Source organism: Aethalodelphis obliquidens, unplaced genomic scaffold (assembly GCF_003676395.1).
Source record: "Aethalodelphis obliquidens isolate GAN/ISIS:26980383/991018 unplaced genomic scaffold, ASM367639v1 scaffold24, whole genome shotgun sequence".
Taxonomy (NCBI): Eukaryota; Metazoa; Chordata; class Mammalia; order Artiodactyla; family Delphinidae; genus Aethalodelphis; species Aethalodelphis obliquidens.
The window spans coordinates 5,110,704-5,132,599 of NW_020837968.1; the positions used below are offsets into that span (position 1 = coordinate 5,110,704).

The 21,896-nt window shown below is 42.1% G+C and overlaps 1 long non-coding RNA gene and 1 pseudogene across 1 annotated transcript in view; one reads left to right on the forward strand and one right to left on the reverse strand.

Moving 5' to 3' along the window:
• Positions 1 to 1,059: 1,059 nt before the first annotated feature.
• Positions 1,060 to 6,720, reverse strand: LOC113628637 (eukaryotic translation initiation factor 4 gamma 2 pseudogene; annotated as a pseudogene).
• Positions 6,721 to 8,419: 1,699 nt separating this feature from the next.
• The window catches only part of LOC113628505 (uncharacterized), a 128,079-nt gene continuing 114,602 nt past the window's right edge, over positions 8,420 to 21,896 (forward strand). The window contains exons 1-3 of the long non-coding RNA XR_003436126.1: positions 8,420 to 8,933; positions 14,981 to 15,057; positions 16,574 to 16,658. This is a non-coding gene — a long non-coding RNA (uncharacterized LOC113628505). The remainder of the gene's footprint in view (positions 8,934 to 14,980; positions 15,058 to 16,573; positions 16,659 to 21,896) is intronic.

Here is a 21,896-nt window from a genome sequence, read left to right on the forward strand (position 1 = left end):
ACATTTGGTTTAGATGGACATCTGTGATGTGTGGGAAGCCAAACTTTGAAGATCAGTTGTGTTGTAATTTGATTCACTCAGTCCTTTAGCAACTTAACCAGGCCCTAATTAAAACAAAAACATTTACCGGTAATATTTTCCTCATAGAAAATTCACCCCTATTTAGTTAACAGACTAACAGGAGAATCCACAGCAGTTTAGAGTTGCTTCCATGTGTTCCTAGGAACGAGAAACCATGACAGAGCACGGCCTCAGCCAGAGTCTTCTGCATTTTCTCATCTGCAATGAGGTAAGTTGATGTGGAGATAAATGAGTCTGAGATACAAAGAAGTATTTACCCCTGGAAAATATGCTCTGCACTAAAACAGAGGTGAGTACCAATGCAAGCAGAACAGAACATGTGGAGCTATAAAGCCTTGAGTTTTCAGGAAATTTATGTACAAAGTAATAAAGAATGAATACTACAATCACTTGATATAACAGGATATTCTTTAGTATCTCAATTTTTTGTTATTTTTATTATGATTATTTCAGGTCAAGTGACCTATTTTTTTAAGAATAGAGAAAATGCTGTTTTGAAAAAAGAGGAGGCGCTTTAAAACTTGGAGTTTTTTCTCCATTCTTTTTTTTTTTCCCAGTATCACAATGTTTATTGATAGATACAAGTATATAAAATCAGGGCATGAACATGACTTGATAAATTAAGTAGACTTAATTTCAGTACTATAATAGGGACCAATTCAAATTCTCACCATTTGTTTCACACCCACAAAGACCACTTTAAGGGCATTTACGATCTCTCAGAACTGGTCAGTTTTGTACAAGGAAACCCTGTTTCTTTTTAAAAGACTTGTGCACTTGCCCAGGCTCAAGGATATTAAAATCTAGCACATAAAGCCCAGTGTAGAAACACAGGCAATATACTATTACGGCAACAACCATCAATTACAGTTAAAAAATTTTCTGTAACAACCAAATGGATAATCAAATATTGCAACAACTCAGGTATTACTGAGCAAAGTGCATTTCTACAGTATTCAGTGTTGCTATTCAGTTTTCTAACTTAAAACAGCCTATGATAACTGGCAGCAAAGAAGGTCCTTGCAATAGACTGCCTCTGCTTGAGAACTTATGATGTAATTATTGCATGTTGCTAATATACTATCTAAACATTAAAGATACTCCTAAAATATTTGATGGTAGACTATGATTAAGACTTTACACTACAAAAAAGCCTTATGCAGAAGGAAATCCTAACTGACGTGCTTCTGCTTTAAATATTGTGAAAACGTTACAGCGAGATGAATTTTCGCAGTGGTTAGGTCAAATGCAGTAACATCATAGCAAAAGTACGCTTTGCACAATTTAAGGCTTCGGCTGGTTTTTTTTTAGCCAGGTTCTTCTTCTGATTCTTCTTCTTCAGCAGTTTCTAGCCAGGTTAGCCACTGATTCATGTGGAACAAAGCCTTGCCTTTCCCTGGAAACTCTTGGGTTATATCTTCTTTCCAAGCCAAGAAAGCTTCTCCTTCAATAACCTCCATGTCATGGAAGTGAACAAAAAAGCAGAGTAACATGCCTTTAGGGAAGTTGCTATTGTAGCAGTGCACCTGAAGAGCATAGAGGGCACTGACTTGTACATCAACGTGAACATGAAGAGATTTCTGCATTACTGGCTTGAAGGAAAGAAGCAGTTGTTTTTCCTGCTCTAACTGTTCTGTGGAAGGAGCAGAGGAAGAATCTGTTTCATCACTGGGTGGGTTTACTTCACTGGAAATGTACTGTAAGAAGCTAGTCATTAAGATGTTCACAAATCCTTTATCTACATGAAGTTTGGGAGAGATGTTATCTTTAATCCACTTATGTATCATTTGAGGAGATGGACCCAACTTCATTTGCTTTAACAGTGCCTTCTCCAATTTGAGGAGTGGGAATAAGAAACTCAGTCCCTTTCCTTCCAAGATCTCCAACATGCAGTCCTTATTCCGATCAATTTCTGGGAGCATTTTCTGCATATTGACCTTGCTTTGTTGGAAAAGCTCTGTTAACCATTCTCAATCTTGTAATTTAGCTAGTTGCTGAAGACAGAGTAAGAAGAGAGGAAAACGGGTGCCACTTTCCAGTGGTTGAGCTAGTTCTGAAATGCTCAGCAGCTCCGAAATGATAGCACGAGCTGCAAACTGTGCTAAATATGATTTCACCAACGGGATGTCAACCTCCAGTTTGGGGCACTGGTCCAATACATTCAGGAAAGACTGCATGAAGTTGTCACTTCCTGTTTGAGGAAACTGATCAGAGAACTTGCTTTTTCTTTATCTTCATCACTTCTGTCGAGTGACGGGATGATTACTTAGCTTAACATCTTGGGGAGAAAGTGTTTAGGAGCCCTCATCTCTCTTACACCACTGACAGCTTCGTTTGCATTTCCACTATTCAGATATTCGGTTACAACAGTTTCGGTTAATTTAAGCAGCTCTTCCTTTGATGGTGGTGGCTTTTTACTGGTCTTGGCAGGCTTTTCCTGAATAAGTGGTGGATTAGTTTTGAGACCAAGCTGAGGTGTCTGTCCCAGAGGTGGTGTCTGAGTGCATGGCGGTTGTGCACTAGAAGGAATCACAGTTATCTGGCACTGGATTTTTATTCATTAGGAAAGACTGAGCAGGCCTCAGGCTAATCTCATCTGCATTAAGCTGTCCTTTCTTAGAAAACCGAGGTGGCATATCCTTCGACTGTCCTTGCAGCTGGGATAAGAGTCCCTGACTCTCATTATGGTAGAGCTGGCTTAGCCCCTGGTTTTCATAAACTTGCCTCCCATCTCCCCAAACTGCGATTGTGTGGGAGGTATGATGTGTCCCCCATGGCCATTGAAGAGTTGATTTGAATGATGACGCCCCATGGTGCGTGAAAATCTGTCCTGGATAACTCCTGGACCAGTACCGATTCCGCTACCTGGCATTTGTCCAAACGTATCAGCAAGTCCTCCAAGTGGGTCCCTATCCATTTTCATCCTGGGTGGCATGAACGGTCCCTCCAGAAAGAAGTCACTTCTCATCCCTTGAGCCACGGGAGCAGGAATAAACACTCCTAGATCTTTTACTGCATCTTGACGGATTTGATTGATCGTCTTTGGTCCACTGTCAAGAAAAGCCTTGCGAGGAACCCAGTGGTGTTCTCTCAACTCTACGGTATCCTGCAGCAGGAAACGAATCCTCGCCGGCAATTCCTTACTTAACATCAAGGAGCACATTCGGGCAAAGTACTGATCCGTTAAGGACTTGGCTCGTTCCTGGTCTAACCTAGGTCCCACTCTCCTCATTATCTGACAGAGGCACTCCAAATCCTCTCCCATATCTTTGAGTTGGACTCTCTTCTTTTTTTCCAAAAGTGTTTTGATGCACTTATGAAGGATAGATTCATGAATAAGATCAAGCTTTCCAGGTTATCCAGTGAATTTGATGTTCCCCAGCATCTTGGTCTTAGCTATGGCTCTCTGTTCCTTCTCCTTGGGGAGGAGGGGATTTTCACACTTATCACAGACATCAACATTTCTGGTTCGGTTTTCAAATTCCTCTTGTAATTTGGAAATTAGGAGGCGTCTGAATGTTGTGCTTTGCTTCTGTCCTGGCTGACCCTCTGCTGCTGGGCCATCGAAGTTTGGTGCATCTTCTGCCAATCGCAGACATAGCTGAGCATACAGTGAGCTATACTTTGGCTCTTCTAGGGCTTTGTCCACAATCAGCAGTATGACCCCTTTAAGGATGAGTTTACACTCTACACCCATATTGAGGAGCTCAAGGCATAGCTTGTCAAACTTCTCAGGAGTGAGCTTCCTGAGTATGCCTCTTACTTTCCTGAAGATTGCATCATGTTGTTCTTTTTCATTTGCGGAGTTGTTTGCTGCAGAGTCGTCATCTCGTCTAGTCTAGTGCTTCGTGCAGGAATCCATTTCTGCGCCTTTTGCCCTGGCGTTCTCCCCAGGAACTCGCCGTTGCCAGCAGTCTTGGGATAGTGCTGAGGTGCCCCCCTACTTCCTCCTCCGCCCGAAGAAGCACTGGAACGAGAAGCACCCCCTTCTGCAATCGCACTCTCCACTTTGGCGGCTTGACAACCAAGACTCTTCAAAAGAATCATATTAATGGATGGGGTGGGGAGGGAAGGGGTGGAACAAATGAAAAACCTTCACCGAGAACTCAGCAGCTGCCACTGCAGCTGCCGCCTCAGGATCCGGTTGTGGGGACAGGGAAGGGAGGGGGAGGGGAACGGAAAACAAAAGAGGGGGAGGGAAGGGGGAGGAAGGAGTCGGGACTGGCCTGAAACTCTCAGCTCAGAGGAGTCGCTGCTGCAGCCGCCACCTCCATAGAGCTCCGGCTCGCTGCTGGCCTCCATTCTTAATTCCTGAGAAATTTCCTTGAGAATTTAAACTTTTTTTTTAAGTTTTTTTTTTTTTTTTTTTTTAAGTACAGTTACATGTAGACGTAGAAAAAAATCTCTGGGGATTTGTATGGCCCTCGGGGGGCTAAATTGAAAACAGTTTTCTTGGATGAGTTCTTAAATACAAAGGGGAATTAACTGCAGTATGGGTTTTTTCCTTTACCATTAAGGTAATGTTAATTCACTCATTCATCAAAGACCACAAAATTACTGTTTACCAAGTGCTCTGGATTCTGATAGGCTCTTTGGGAAATACAGTCCAAATGTAGAGAATTCAAGGTTCATGGTCGCTGCTGTCAATTCGGTGGCATTCCAGTGGGATGGCAAGGTACACAACTGTGATAAGATTAGTATTAATATAAGGGGAGCAATGAAGTTACTCGTTGTGATGAAGTACTGGGTGGATTTTAGACAACTATAGGAACTTTGGAGAGAGATATATATGCCTGGAGGAGTCTAGTAGAGACAGTTTTTGTGGTAAGTATGATACTTGAGTTGAGCAGTGAACAAAGGAACCCTTGGGTAGCAGGCGAAGAACAGAGAGAACGTCCTGTGCAGGTGGGCTGTGTTAGCAGCGGCAGGAGAAAGTAACCCTCCACCCCCACCCCGCGATAGAGTCTGGGGATGAGTAATAGCAGAGTTTGTGTGTAGGATGCATGGAGAGAAAGTTCTAAGGGAGAAACACATGATTGTTGATGCGCCAAGAAGGACACATTTCGTCTGCGTAGTATTAATGCTCAGAATGTTTAAACTGAGTCTGACTATCCAAATTGTAGCACACTCTGGAAAACCACTGTCCTGGACCTTTAAAAATGCCAACATCATGAATGACAAACAAGGACGGGAGACTGTCCCAGATTAAAGGAGGTTGAAGAGACATGACACGTGTGACCCTAGATTGTAGCCCAGAGAGGAAAAGTAAACTAAAAAAACCAAGGACGTTATTGGTATACTCGGGCAAATTTGAAAATGGACGTGTATTAGAAAATGGCATCGTATTACTGTTATATTTCCTGAGTGACATAATTGTATTATTACATAGGAGAATGCCTTCATTCGTAGGAGATTTGCATTTAGGGATGAAGTGTTATGATATCTGCAAGTAATTCTCAAATGGTCAAGAGTATATTCGTGCACACACACACACACGCACACACAGACGAGAAACAAGTTCAGCAAAAGCTTAACATTGAGGAATCCAGACAAAGGGCCTATGGGTGTTTCTCTTGCTATTTTTGCAACTTTTCTGTAGATTTCAAAATTTTCAAAATAAAAAGGGGAAAATAAGTTTTCTGTGAACATTTGGATGTTCATAATTTTTTTGTTTTACAACTTCTTTTATTTACTTGATACTCATTGAACATGTTAGTAAATGCCCTCAGGGCTATATCACTCAGTTTGTGCTGGTTATTTTTGTGGAAACATTTGCTTTATGATCATCATTAACACATTTTAATGTAGTGTGAGCGCATTGTATTCCTGAAAATGACTGGATAACTATGTACCATCTTTTCCCCCTTGAGTGATAGACTCATGTGACACAGCAGGCTTTTCAAAGGGTCCTAATCCTCACCACCATTATAAGACAACTTCTTATAAGCATTTTACTTTTTTTAGGTGTTCATGAAATAGTGTGGACTGATTCTCTATGAAATAAATAATCAATGCCTTTTTTTTTTTTTTTTTTTGGTACACGGGCCTCACACTTTTGTGGCCTCTCCCATTGTGGAGCACAGGCCCAGCAGCCATGGCTCACGGGCCCAGCCGCTCCGCGGCATGTGGGATCTTTCCTGGACCGGGGCACGAACCCGTGTCCCCTGCATCGGCAGGCGGACTCTCAACCACTGCGCCACCAGGGAAGCCCCCCTATTTTTTATATATGTATTGTATGCCTATAACTTGGCCAAGTGCAATTCTTGCCTTCAGGGAATGTGTACAATTACTGATAATATATGCCTGGCCAGTTTACTCCAGGGCATGTCAGGCAATAGGGGATGATGATTTTTATGTGCCTCAGGAGTGATGAGAAAAGTGGTGTGATTTTTCTGATAACAGTGAGATTTTTGGAGAAACACACCTGGATTAATTGCATTGAGGCCAAAGATTTGGGCTGTTCCCAGGGAATTATGGCTTCCAGAAACTGCCAGCAATGGGTAATTCTCCTTATTTAGGGCTGTGCTGAGTGCCTTCCCCTTTAATCATTCCATCCGAAGAGCTTGGGCCATACCAGTTCTTTGGTAACGTGGTCTCTGCTGGCATCTGGAAGGAGTCACTTTTTAACAGGGTTTCCATCTGCTAAGGTGATTAATGATACCTGCTCAAACGGCTAGAGCTGTTTTTCCTCGCGGAGTTTGTGGGTGTGTGCTGACTCATGCACCCTCTGACCCCATGTCCCCATTGTGATCTGGAGCATGTACTTCCAAGAGGACTGGTCAGGTGACTGCCAGGCTATACCCATGGAACAAAACCAAGTTAAATGTTGCACAACCTAAAAACTTGGCTGTGGAAGTGCCACACTCCAAATTATAAATCCATCCCCCTTTTTTTTTTTTAATGAGAATTATCAGTTCGTTTCATCTGGTTTTACCTTCCATGGGGGGAAGCAAATTCATCTCCCCATTCAACAGGGTCCAAATAATGCAGCCACAAAATTAAAGCAACATGGGCACTATTATAAACTGAAATCACGGTTCACTTTACAATGTAAACCTGATAGCCAAAAAGAATTGATCAGAAGGTGGATATGGGGTTCATTTATTTAAAACATTCAGAACCCTGATAACCCCTAAATTAGGATACAGAGAAATACAAAACAAAATAGTAAAACAACAACCACAAAACACAATCGTGAGGAAAGCTTTCACAGGACGAGATTTCAGGAGCTGACTGACTAACAGGTGGATCCAGTGTTCTGTTGACTGCAGAGCGTGTGGCGGACTAGACACAGCCAGGCTGTGGGGTGCCAAAGCTAGAATTGTAGCGAGTGCATTCTAGTGTGCTCTGAGATGGAGTAGCACACACCAAAGAAGAGAATAAACATGGAAGGTTAGGAAAGGCAAGGTCTAATGATGTAGAAGAATGATTTTAATCCACACAATATTATAAAAAATTATTAAAGGATTTAATTTCAGAATGAAGTTACTGGGAACTTCAGGTTGAATAATTAAAACTGATTATTTCCAACTTGCTTTCCATACTTATTGGAAGTTTATAATGAAAGGTATACACATATATTTTAAAAGAAATTCTACAAACCAAGTCTCCATTTCAATGTTAGATATTGGAAAAAGAACAGCAAATTAAATCCAAAGAATATAAAGGAAAGAAAATGATAGCATAAAAGATTAATGGAACAGAAGAAGCACACAATAAAAGAGATTAATAAAGTCAAACTTGCTAAATTGAAAAGATTAATAAAATTGCTGAACCCTTAGCAAATGTGTTTGATGGTGAAAGATTGAAAACGTCCATCATATCAGAAACAACTTTAGGATGTGCTGTCACTACTTTGTGTCCTAGTATACTGGAGGCCCCAAGCAACGCAGTAAGAAAAAGACAACACTTTAATGTTAGCACAGTAGGAAATAGGCATTATTTGCATAAGATATAATCAAAAAGTTGAGATTTTATACATAAATAGTATCAACTAATGAGAGAATTTAGCAAGTGTGCTGATTCTAGCCAGTGTACAGAAATCATTGCATTTGCATATACCAGTAACACAGGTAGAAATTAAACTTTAAGAACAAGATACTATTTAAGGCAATATAAATAATCCAAATACTTAACCCTAGGTGCAAGAACTCTATGTAGAACATTGTAAAATATTCTTTAGAGGAATTAAATACGATCTAAATACTATTGAATTCATGAATTGTAAGACTCAACCTTGTAAAGGTGGTAATTTTAAGAAAATTGATTAATACTATTCCATCAGAACCCCAGCAGATGTTTGTTGTTTTGGGGGTCTGGTTTGTTAGCTTCAGTGTGTGTGTGTGTGTAAATTGAAAAACCAGTTTTCATTTTGAAGTTGGGAGTCGATTTTTCTACAAGTCTCACACTTTTTCCTAGTGTCTTGAACAATGTGTAAACCCCAAGCACTGCACCAACAGCACCTAATGGTAAAATGGGCCCGTTTGTGTATCCCCAGGTCTCCATATGCCCAGGTGCATGGTATGCTCACTATGATACCACAGTGTGCTTCTGCTTCTATTCTAATGAGTCATTCACTGCTTAATTCTCTTCTAAGTTAAGAAATCCATGCATGTGTCGTTGAGTGGTTTTGCTTTAAAGTTTATATAGGTCTGTGGTGGAAAATTGTGCTTATTAATTTTATGAAACTATTAAGTTAAAAAAAATACATGATACTTTAACTGAAATTTGTGTTCTTACATATGAAGCATCATTATTCTACTTTCTTCATTGGTTGCTGCGACAGGAGAAACTGAAAAATACGGCTTCTACCCACATTCAAAAAGCAGATCAAGACTCTACTGCTTTGTCTGGTAAGTACTGATTTTCCACCGTGTTTGTCTGCCCTCTAGTGGTTACAGAGCAAAGTCCAAAGAAAAATTCCACAGATCAGAATCAGATGATTTAGTTTGGAGAAAATATTATTATTATTTTAGTTCAGCCTGGCTCTCTGTGTAACGTATTACTACATTTAGAAATCTGGGACAGGTCAATAGCCTAGACATTGGCATACACTTGTACAGAGCTGTTATATATGGTGTTATCAAGTATGCAAGATTTTTAGTTCAATACTAAAAGACTAGTATCAAAATAATTTATACGTTGGTAAAAAAAATAACAATGGAACCCAGTCAAAATGATAATTATAGATAAAAGTTTTGAACCCTTACACCTGGTGCTAAGCACTTTCCATACGTTATCTGATTTTATCTACACAGCAGTTATGGAAGCAGGTCACCATTTTACAGAGAAGGAAACGGGCTTAATGTGGCTAAGGTCAAATATATGACATCACTTATATGTGGAATCTAAAAAATAAAACCAACTAGTGAATATAACAAAAAGGAAACAGACTCACAGGTATAGAGAACAAACTAGTGGTTACCAGTGGGGAGGGGGATGATACAGGTAGGAGGTTAAGAGGTGCAACTACTAGGTATAAAATAAATAAGCTACAAGGATATATTGTACAACACAGGGAGTGTAGGCAGTATTTTATAATAACTATAAATGGCATATACCCTTTAAAAATTGTGAATCACTATGTTGTACAACTATAATTTATAATATCGTACATCAACTATATATCAATTTTAAACGTTTTAAAAAGGTCAAATATAAACCATAATAATAGCTAACATTTTTAAAGCAACTTTTAAGTGCCAGAAACTCTACTAAGCACTTTGTATGTCTGTATTAGGCAAGGTTCAGGGTAGGAAACAGAAGCCCCTCCAGAGATTTAAAGTGGAAGTGGGTAGAGACAGAGAGTGCAGCCCTTACAGTCAGGGAAGAGCCAGGGAAGCAGGTTCTCGGGTGGCTGGGATGCCCGCCGGGATGACACAGGCCCAAGGAGCTCCCACCTCTGAGGTTGGCCCCGACATAAGGCCACAGGTCTCACAAGACTGAAAAATCCGGACAGTGGACTGGAACTCCGCGGCAGGAAACCTCCGAGTCTGACACCTTGCTTGCCAGCACAGATGGCTGAGCTGCAGGAACATGGCCTCTCGCTCCTGTCCAGCATCTGCCTCTGGTGGACAGAACACAGCTCACACCCAGAGTCCCTGCTGCCAGGGAGTGGGCCTCCCTCTTCTGGCCGCGGCGGACCAGGAAGTAGCATGGGAAGGGGTGGGGGTGGACATGGGGGCAACTGGCCACATCACATACAACGTCTTGTCCGTCCAGTCCCCACAGAGGCACATATTTTCGTTTCTGCATCTTGGAGATGGGGAGTAGAGGCACCAGCAGGTGACATCATACGCTGGTGCATCAGAGTAGGAGGCTGTGCCTCTTTCCTCCCAAAGTACAGCACGTCACACTCTCTTGATGTGAGCGCACGATGTCAGCGTTCATTCCAGGTTAGAATAACGTGGAAACGGCGCCTCCTACACAACATGTCTGTCTTCATGTTTCATCAGGATGAGACCCAGATTCAAAGAGAAGTGAAGTGAAGATGGTGCTCTCCTGCTGTCTCCTGAGTGAGTTGACTGCCTGGGCTTGGGATAAAAAGACGTAAAATAAAAACGTAGCTCTTGGGGGCTTCCCTGGTGGCGCAGTGGTTGAGGGTCCGCCTGCCGATGCAGGGGACACGGGTTCGTGCCCGGGTCCGGGAAGATCCCACATGCCGCAGGAGCGGCTGGGCCCGTGAGCCATGGCCGCTGGGCCTGCGCGTCCGGAGCCTGTGCTCCGCAACGGGAGAGGCCACAACAGTGAGAGGGCCGCGTACCGCAAAAAAAAAAAAAAGCACTTGGGGAACTTCTAAAAACCTCCTAAGCTAATGCTGTGCCCCGGCGGTTGTAATTTAATGCGTCTGAATGAACAGAGTGGGGCTCAGAAGTGCACGTTTCGAAAATTCTCTGGCGTGAGTCTAAGCTCACCTTCGTTGTGAATCATTAACCTAAAATGGATAGCGCTGTGATCTCTTCAGGAGAAACTGAAGACAGAGGCTCGGTGTTGTAATGACAACTTGAATAAGATTAAGTCATGAGCCAGCGATGTCACAGTTTCCTGGATTAGAAATAGCTTGTTTGAATTTTAGGAGCTAGAGATTTAATAGAGATTTAAAAGTGTCAGAATCAAGGATGTAATATTTGTAGGGAAATTAATTCTGGCCTTTTTGAAAGGTGCCTGGCATTTTTTTAAAAGGGAGTGTATGTAAAAGATCTAAAGCGCCCTCAAGTGGCTAAACTCTAAATTACATTTTAGTGAAAAGATTTGAAAAAGGTGAGTAGAGAGGAAAGAATTCTTTGGAGTCCAGGATTTTCTTTCCTTTTTTAAAATAAATTTATTTATTTATTTTTGGCAGTGTTGGGTTTTCGTTTCTGTACGAGGGCTTTCTCTAGTTGCGGCGAGCGGGGGCCACTCTTCATCGCGGTACGCGGGCCTCTCACTGTCGCGGCCTCTCTTGTTGCAGAGCACAGGCTCCAGACGCGCAGGCTCAGTAGCTCTGGCGCACGGGCTTAGTTGCTCTGCGGCATGTGGGATCTTCCCAGACCAGGGCTCGAACCCGTGTCCTCTGCACTGGCAGGCAGATTCTCAACCACTGCGCCACCAGGGAAGCCCCAGGATTTTCAATTCACAATATTAGAAGCTGCGATTTGAAAAGGAGATGTGGATGCCATGAGATGTGTCATTTAACTGAAATTTCCTCCCAAAATTGGTGGTGAATTATTTCCATCCCTAAACCTCAGGTGCACTAGGGATGTATATCACCTTAGGAAGTCCATATTTCACTTGCAGTTTTGTTTTCTTATTGTAACCTGGACTGGCCTCCTTAGACTCACTTTCCATTGAAATTCACCAGGATTAGATCATCTGGGTTGACACAGAGGAATAATCACATATTTTTGTAAGCCTTTGTTTATAATGAGGATTATGGATTTATTTATCCAACAAATATTAATTTAGGAGCTATTCTGTGCCAGCATTACTCTGGACATTGGGATTACAGTGGTCAACTAGACAGAAAATATCTCCATGCTCAGGGATGTGTGTGAGGTGTGTGCAGAGAAGACAAACAAAGACCCAAATCGCACCCAGCCCAACTCACCATCACCCCTTCATAGGAAACGCCATCCATGCAGATCATCTGACGTGCTTTGAGGGGACTAAACATGGAGGTGGGACGGAATCTCATGGGTGTGCTGGCAGCTTTAGGTAGGATGGTCAGGGATGGACTGAGGTGAGATATGAAAGAAGTCAGCTGTATGCAAAAGAGGGGAAGAACAATCAGGTAGAGAAAGAACAGGAGGGGAAGAGCCAAGCGTGTTTAGGGGAAGAGTACAGAAAGCAGAAAAGCCAATGCGCAGGGAGGAAAGTAGCAACTGGACCAAGAGGAAGCAGCTGCTAACCAGACCTTGACCGCTGTGCTGTATCCGAGCTAGTGAGCCAGCCACTGGAGGCTTTTAACAAGCGGGATGCGGAGTGAGTCAACTGGATTTGCACTTTTGTAAGTCACTCACGTGCCATGGGGAGTATTGACTGGAGAGAGGCAAGGGGAGAAACAGATCAGCTAGGAAGCAATAGCAATAGTCCAGGCGAGAGAAGATGGTTGAACTCAGATAGTAGAAATGGAGATGCAGAGAAGTAGACAGGTTCAAGTGCACAGGTTTGCGAGGGGAAAATTGGCAGGTCTTGTTAATGGCTTAGATGTGAGGGATAACGGAAGGAGGACAGAGGATGACTCCGGAGTGTTTGTCCAGTGTTACAGGGTGGAAGGAAGTGCAGTTTATCATGATATGTAACACAGAAGCAGAAGTTGGGTTAAGGTGGGAAAGCACCTTTTGGAATTGCTACCTTTGAGATGCACGTGGCATATATGCTAACATGTCAATAGGCAGCTGGCTCTAAGAATTCAGAGCTCAGGGCAGAATTAGGAACTGGGCCTGTGCATTTGGCACTCATAATCTAGTCATGTGCGTTATTTAAAGCCATGGAAATGAATGAAATTATCTAGTAAGAGGTGAGGAAAACACAAGTAAGCTGAACTGAACCTGGGGAATTCTTACTTTTTGAGGTCAGGTGGCAGCAGTGAAGTCATCAGAGGTGGCTGAGGTGAGACATGGAGAAAAGCAGAAGAGCATGAGGTCGCAGAAATAAAGGTGGTATTTCAAGGAATGAGTGGCCAAGTACGTGAAATGCTGTTGAGTGTAAATTAAAATAAGAATTTACAAATGTCTACAGAATTTGGCAACATGGAATTTTTTGAGACCTTGACAACAATTCAGTGCAGCGGTGTGGAAGAAAGCCAGATTAAAACAGACTGAAGAATGATTATGTAACATCATTGAGAAGCGATGTCAAGTAGAAACTTCCAGGAATTGTGCTGTAACAGGGGAGCAAAGAAATGGGTGGCAACTTGACATTTTTCAAGTAACATCTGTTTCCAAGTTGGGTTACAAAGAAATGTTTTCATACTTACTGGATCAGCATCTTAATAGAGAAAAACATCAATAGAAAATTGATGATGTAGGAATGAAGTCCTTGAGAAAGTAACAGGGGATGGCAACCAGAGTGCACTTGGAGGAGCTGGTCCTTAAACAGGAAAGGGGCACCTTTACACCAGCAGGAGATGACAGAGACCATGGCCATAGACATGGATCATGTTCATCTCCAGCTAAGGTCACTTGACCATCTTAAGAATCTTGTGTTTTTGAGTTACAACATCACATTTTTTTTTGCCAGAATTTCTTTGTGCTTTCTAAAATTTGGGAAATATCAGGCTAAATAAACTTCCTTTACTCTGGGACTTTTCAGACTCTTTTTTAAATTAAAAAAAAAAGTTAAGTTTTTTATTGGAGTATAGTTGATTTACATTTACAATGTTGTGTTAGTTTCAGGTGTACAGCAAAGTGAGTCAGTTATACATATACATATATCCACTCTTTCTTTTTTTTTTTAGATTCTTTTCCCATATAGGCCATTACAGAGTATTGAGTAGAGTTCCCTGTGCTATACAGCAGGTTCTTATTGGTTATCTATTTTATATATAGTAGTGTGTACATGTCAATCCCAATCTCCCAATTTATCCCTCCCCCCCCACCTTATCCCCTGGTAACCATAAGTTTTCTACATCCGTGACTCTACTTCTGTTTTGTACCTAAGTTCATTTGTACCCTTTTTTTTTTAGATTCCACATATAAGCAATATCATATGACATTTGTCTTTCTGTGTCTGACTTCACTCAGTATGACAATCTCTAGGTCCATCCATGTTGCTGTGAATGGCATTATTTTGTTCTTTTTTATGGCTGAGTAATATTCCATTGTATATATGTACCACATCTTCTTTATCCTTTCAGACTCTTTGATTTGCTTATGTGTATTGTAAATTTCCAGAAGGGAATTTATAGAATGCAACATTCTCCAAACCCATTTGACCACATACACCTTTTCTCCTGAACTATTCTTTGTACTTTGGAAGAAGATTTCCGAGGAACATACCTTAGGAGATCCTGAATAATCAAAAGGACTAGAGTTTCTTTTATTAAAATTGATTTTTAAAAGGCATTTTTCTTTATATCGTTTCTCATAAACCCCATTTCTTTCTAGCCCTCATATGAATTGAAAAGAAATGAGATTATATGGTAAATATGTGGGCATATGCTATTTTTAGCCAGTTCCTGACTTTTCCTTGATAAACTGAACAGTAATAATGTAAGCACTACTTTGTATCTGATATTGATATAGTTGGATTCATCGCTACCATATTTGTTACTGTTTTCTATTTGCTGCCCTTGTTCTTTGTTCCTGTTTTTGTCTTCCACTATTTTTCTGCCTTTTGTGGTTTAATTGAGCATTCTATGAGATTCCATTTTCTCTCTTTTATTAGCATATCAGTTATACTTCTTTCTTTAACTTTGTAGTGGTTGCCCTAGAATTCTCAAGATACGTTTATAATTAATCCAAGTCCATGTTGGAAGAGCACCACACCACAGACAGTGTGAGTACCTTCTGGTAACAAAATAATCCTAATTCCTCCCTCCTGTCCTTTGTAGCATTCCTACTTTCATTTTGTTTATACATAAGCATCCTTAAGCACATGTGTACTTAATATACATACATCAGCATATGTAACCAAATACATTGTTGCTGTTATTTTCAACATACTGTTATCTGATAGATCAATTAAGAATCAGAGAAATAAAATAAAAGTTTTTATTTTACCTTCCCTAATTCTTTCTCTGATGCTCTTCCTTTCTTTATGTAGATCCCAGTTTCTGACCTGTGTTAATTTCCTTCCCTGTAAGACTTTTTTTGACATTTCTTGCAAGGAGGGTCTACTGGCAAGAAATTCCCTCAATTTTGGTTTGTCTGAGAAAGTCTTTATTTCTCCTTCACTTTTGAAGGATAACTTCCCAGGGAACAGAATTCTAGGTTGGAGGCTTTTTTCTCTCAATACTTTCAGTATTTCACTCCACTTTCTTCCTGCTCACATGGTTTCTGAGAAGATGTTGGATGTAATCTGTATCTTTGTTCCTCTGTAGGTAAAGTGTTATATTCCTCTGGCTTCTTTCAAGATTTTTTCTTTATCTTTGATTTTCGATAGTTTGAAGATGATACGCCTACATACAGATTGTGTTGGTGTTTATCCTGGTGTTCTCTGAGCTTCCTGGATCTGTGTTTTGGTGTCTGACTTTAATTTGGGGAAATTCTTAGTCACTATTTTTTCCACTATTTCTTCTGCTCCTTTCTCTCTTCCGTCTCCATCTGGTATTCCCATTACATACATGTTACATGTTTGGTGGTTGCCCCACAGTCCTTGGGTAGTCTGTTCTGTTTTCTTCAGTCTCTTTTCTCTTTTTGGAGGTTTCTATTGACATATATGCAAGCTCAGAGAGTCTTTCCTCACCTGTGTCTAGTCTACTAACAAGCCTATGTAAGGCGTCCTTCATTTCTGTTACAGTGCTTTTGATCTCTAGCATTTCTTTTCCTTTCTTATGATTTCCATCTCTCTGCTGACATCGCCCATCTGATCTTGCATGCTGTCTGCTTTACCCGTCAGAGCCCTCAGCGTATTAATCACAGTTGTTTTAAATCCCCTGTCTGATAATTCTACCGTCCCTGCCATGTCTGGCTCTGATGCTGGCTCCTTCCCTTCGAATTATGTTTTTTGCCTTTTGGTAAGCATTGTAATTTTTCTTGATAGCGGGACATGATGTACCAGGTGAAAGAAGTGCTGTAAATTGGCCTTAGTACCTTGGTGGTGAAGTGGGAGTCCTGTGATTAGGTCTCAGAATTCAGGGAGTGGAGGCCGCTGGGCTATGAGCTTCACAAGTGTTTCTCAGTTTTCTCTCCCCTCTTAGGTGGGGCAGGATGGCTGGAGCGGGCTGCAGTTGGGTATTTCCCTTTCCCGCAGTCAGTTAGGCTCTGAAAATCTCCCAGCAGGCTAGGCTCTGGTTAACTAGTTTCACCTGAGGGCAGCCTTGTTAAGAAGCCAGTGCTCTGGTGTATTTCAGATGGTTCCTTTTCCCCTCCCACTGCCGGAGCCCGAGGAGATTTTTCTCAGATACTCACCGTAGAAGCCTTGTCAAGATCCTGGAGGTAAGTGTTACAAAACTATGGGGGACCTCCTGTGACTGCAGTGTTTACCTCTCAGCGTTGTCGGCACTGAGTCTCCAGCAATTCATTAATTACAGTGCAGGGTTCCCCCCCAGCATTAGTTCCCATAGCTGTTTCGGCTCCAGTAAACCCCAGCTCCCTGTATTTGACTGTCTGTCTCTCCAGTCTTGGGGACAGCAGTTTGGCCTGTGTCCTCATGTCTCTCATGGATCCAAGAAAAGCTATTGATTCTTCCGTCTGTTCAGCTTTTTTTTTTTTTTTTTTTGTGGTACGCGGGCCTGTCACTGTTGCGGCCTCTCCCGTTGCGGAGCACAGGCTCCGGACGCGCAGGCTCAGCGGCCATGGCTCACGGGCCCAGCCGCTCCGCGGCATGTGGGATCTTCCCAGACCGGGGCACAAACCCGTGTCCCCTGCGTCAGCAGGCGGACTCCCAACCACTGCGCCACCAGGGAAGCCCAGTTCAGCTTTTTACTTGTCGTTGGGAGGGAGTGGCAACTTCCAGACTCCTTACATGCGGAACCAGAAACCCAAAATCTCCCCTTTCCTCTAATATTAAACTCTGAATAAAAATCCATTCGTTTACAAACAAAAATTTAAAATGTATCACAGTCATATATCACCTATACTTTGAGTATCAGATTTAGGAACTCCCAAACTGCCTAATATAATATAGCATCTTCCAAATAGAAGGCATTTTACAAATACTTGTTGAATGAGTACATAAATGTATGAACTTCATTTACCATGACCACTTATTATTTATCTTGAAATGAGGAATTAAGTATCTTTCAAGAATTTTTTAATTGAAATATAGTTGACATACAATATTGTATTGGTTTCAGGTGTGCTGCATAATGATTTGACATTTGCATACATTATGAAGTTACCACCACAGTAATTTGCATCTGTCTCCATGCAAACTTATTACAATATTCATTTATTATTAAATTTAAAAGAAATCCAGTTCATTTGCACTATTTAAAAGAGTTTGAATCATCTACCTATTCTGTCTGTTGTTATATTGGAATAGTAGCAATGGTTTTACTGTTAGAATAGATTCTGGTGGTCAGGAAACAGCATTTGCCCTTCCCCAGACTAATTAAGAAACGTTTTAAAATTAAAAATGTAATTAATTAAATAGTGAATATTCAACCCCTCGAGGTCTTGTTTATAGATATATTTTTTTATTAAAGTATAGTTGATTTACAGTGTTGTGTTAGTTTCTCATGTACAGCAAAGTGATTCAGTTATACATATATATATTCTTTTCTATTATGGTTTATTATAGGATATTGAATATAGTTCCCTGTACTATACAGTAGGACCTAGTTATTTATTTTACAGCAGTTTGTATCTGCTAATCCCAAACTCCTAATTTATCCCTTCCCCACCCCCTTTCCCCTTTGGTAACCATAAGTTTGTTTTCTATATCTGTGAGTCTGTTTCTGTTTTGTAAATAAGTTCATTTGTATACTTTTTTTAGATTCCACATATAAGCGATATCATATGATATTTGTCTTTCTGTGTGTGACTTACTTCACTCAGTATGAGTGTCTCTAGGTCCATCCATGTTGCTGCAAATGGCATTATTTCGTTCTTTTTATGGCTGAGGAATATTCCATTGTATATATGTACCACATCTTCTTTATCCATTCATCTGTCGATGGACACTTAGATTGCTTCCATGTCTTGGCTATTGTAAATAGTGCTGCTATGAGCATTGGGGTGCACGTATCTTTTCAAATTAGAATCAGATCTTGTTTTTAAATCCATGGTAGAACCCAGCAGAGTAATCTGCACATAGTAAGGACTCAACGAATATTTGTTGAATTTAATTAGACTTTCAAAACAACCTGTCTTTATTAAACTTAGCAAAGAAAGCTACACATATTTGTTTCATTTCAGGAAATCCAGGAGGGCCCAGTCACCCCAAATCATTTTCAGAAGGAGACCAATAATATCTGAAATGCCACTTTAGAAAGTCACTTCTTTACTCATCAAATCTAGATGAAATATTTAGTATGTACCAGCCACACTGCTAGGTGCTGGGAACACTAGGCCACAGTCTGGTGCAGAGAGTCAGGCGTGCAAATAACATCACCTATTTTGTTGTCTTTACTTTTTGACAAAGGATCTTCATCTGCCTTTTGTGTAGTGTGCTCCTCTCTGCGTCCTGCTCCTTTTCTAAGTGTTTTCTTATTATTCTTAGTATTGTTCATCTTGGAAAGGTGAGCAGTTCTGAAAGAGAGCTGGGTGAGGTATCAGAGGAAAGGGTGGGCCTGCAGGTTTTGAAGATCAGCCAGTTTCCCCACACCCTCGGGGTTACAAGAAGGTCCCCCCGGGGCTCTGTGAAGTCTAGAACGTGGTACGAGGTGGGGGATGTGCCTACATCCACACATGCACACACAGGCGTGCTGAGATCTTTTTTCCTTCTCCAGTGGGCAAGATTAGCACCTGCAGGGCTGCTTGCTACCGTATTTTATTCTCTGTGCTGTCATTCCCATGGCAGACAGCTTTTTTTTTTTTTTTTTTTTTTTTACAGTACGCGGGCTTCTCACTGTTGTGGCCTTTCCCGTCGCGGAGCACAGGCTCCGGACACGCAGGCTTAGCGGCCATGGCTCACGGGTGCAGCCGCTCCGCGGCATTTGAAATCCTCCCAGACCGGGGCACGAACCTGCGTCCCCTGCATCGGCAGGCGGACCCTCAACCACTGTGCCACCAGGGAAGCCCGACAGCTTTTTTATATATTTCCTCTTTCAGTTCCACCTTCCTGGGGCCACTTCTTTGCAACACAAAGGCATCTTGGAGGCTCCCGCTGCCCGTCCCACATGGGAATCTTGCTATTCTAACCAGAGACCACTGTTTGCCCCTGAACGTGGGATGTAGCTACGGTGAACTCAGCACGCTGCATACACTGCCTGGGTTCTGCTGAGATCCTGGTCACACTTTCAAGGCCCTGGTCTAATCATCATTGCCCTTTGGAACTCTTTTCTATGTATTTTCATCCAGAGTTACGGACTTTCATCAGTTTTTATTGAAGATGAGGTGGTCTTTTCTGGTTTTCTCCTGATTATTGTTGGATAGTTTCTAAGAAAGGGACAGAGAATCTTTTGCTCTGCCTTCTTTTCCCAGAATTATCTCAAAAGGCTTAAAAAAGTAGTTGTAGTGGGAGTGAGGAAGAGAAAGGTGGAAGGCTAAAAATTGTTAGTGATAGAAAATCAGAGTTGAAGATTTAAGAAGTGAAGTGTTAGATGGTGACATGTTCAGATACGCTCTTAAGTATCCGAGGTCGAGCGGAGATGAAAAAGTATGGAGGTGAGGTAAGACACTGTCAGGTGGGGTCTTGATTCCAACATCCATGTGAAATCTGATGGATAATTGCAGTAACTGGCAGTGAAGAGAAGGCTGTGGATCCCATAGCAGGGCTCTCAGAGCACGTGCGTTCATTGAAAGCTACGGGTAAGAGAGTAAGAAGGCAAACCTTTTATGCTGTGTCTTAAATGAGAGAAGTTGCATCCCATGACCGTTGAAGAGAAAAATCATAAAGTGCAGGAAGTAGGGGCAGGCCTGGTAGGCAGTGTCTGCAGGCGTCAGCCGGAGCTGGGTGTGTGGACTTGCGGGGTGGGGGGGGGGGGGGGGGGGGGGCGTGACGGATCACCGGAGGTGGAACTCTGTGTCAGGAGAGATGGCTTCTGCTTTCACATAAATCACAGCGCCTTTGCCAGCATCGGGTCTCATGCCTTCCTAGGCACTTTTCATGATACACCGAAACTCTGCGAAAATCTGTGCTGGAATTTCTGATTTCATTAAATTTTCACAGGTGTATTTTCCCTACTTCTTAATAATATAGAGTAGAAAGAAAAATACTATGAAAAAATGTATGGTAGCTGCTTTTTCCTTCTGATGGAATTGCTTAAATTATCTCTGGAGTAGTTGGTTATTTGTTGGTGAAAACACCGAGATGGGCTCTGATGGCATTTTTGCTTGAGAAACACAATGCTGTCGGTCTCATTTGGATGGAGTCAGTGGGATAAGGACAGGCGTGGACTGTTTGACAAGATAGAGTGAGAGGAATTTCGAGTTACGGTGAGTCAACCAGAGATCATCTAAGTGACAATCGAACGAGGAGGAAGGAGAGCCTCATGAATGTGATGGAAGGCAGGGGACTTGTGGGTGAGCATGGACATTGAAGAATATTTCCACAGCAGGGGAGTGATAACAAGTATCTAGAAACAGGGATGTCCTCCACTGAATTTGCGGTAATTCCTTTCCATTTTATACCTTTATACGGTTACTGTCAAGTTTCCATTGAATGCTTTTTTGGCTCAAAATAGCCTAGTGTTATTTATAATTTGGGGAAAGAAAGAAAGGGTTTCGGTTAGGACTGGTCATTACCCTGTGTGGCAGAAAACTTGAAAGGGCATGGCTTAAATATGATGGGAGACTTATTTCTCCTGTAAAGAATTCTAGGGGAGGGCCATCCAGGGCAGCAGGGCCAGCCCCAGGGTCATCAGGAACCCACAGCCCTTCCTGTTCTCCATTCAGCCACCTGAGGATACGGTTCTCATCCAGCAGTTCCCTGTGGTCACTACAGCAGGCATCAGACCCCATCCTACCGGAGGTAGGATGGGGAAAGGGAGGAAGAAGGGCATGTTTCCTCTTTTCCAAAGAGGCTTCCTGGAAGTTGCACAGAACTCCTCCATTTCCACAGACCTTTATACACATCTCACTCACCAGTACTTAGAGACAAGGGAGGCTGGGAAACCAAGACTCCTAGCTGACTGCAAGCTGTCTAGCTGAAAATTAGTATTCTTTATTTTGAGAGACAAGGTGAGCACATGTATTTGGAAGGAGACAGGTACTGGTGTTTCTGCTGCAGAAACATGAAATCCAGCAGAGGGGCAGGAGGGGCAAGCTGGCCAGCTGGGGACCGCAGCTGGGTGAGCTCGCAGCATGGAGATCCAAGCTGTGGCATGGGCTGACTCAGAAAAGTAGCGCCTCTCCATCCCCATCCCCTCAACCCAGCTCTCAAGAATGCTCAGGAATTTACTGGAGGGGACCGGTAGAGCTGCTACAGCAGGTGAGGAGGGCTCGAGCTATCCTTCAATACTCTATTTGATCTCAGTAGGAACAATCTACGCCCAAGGGGCGGACACATGAATTATGGTGCAGGAGGCCCCGTCGCCCACTTGTTAGGGTGGGACAGCTCCAATTTGACTT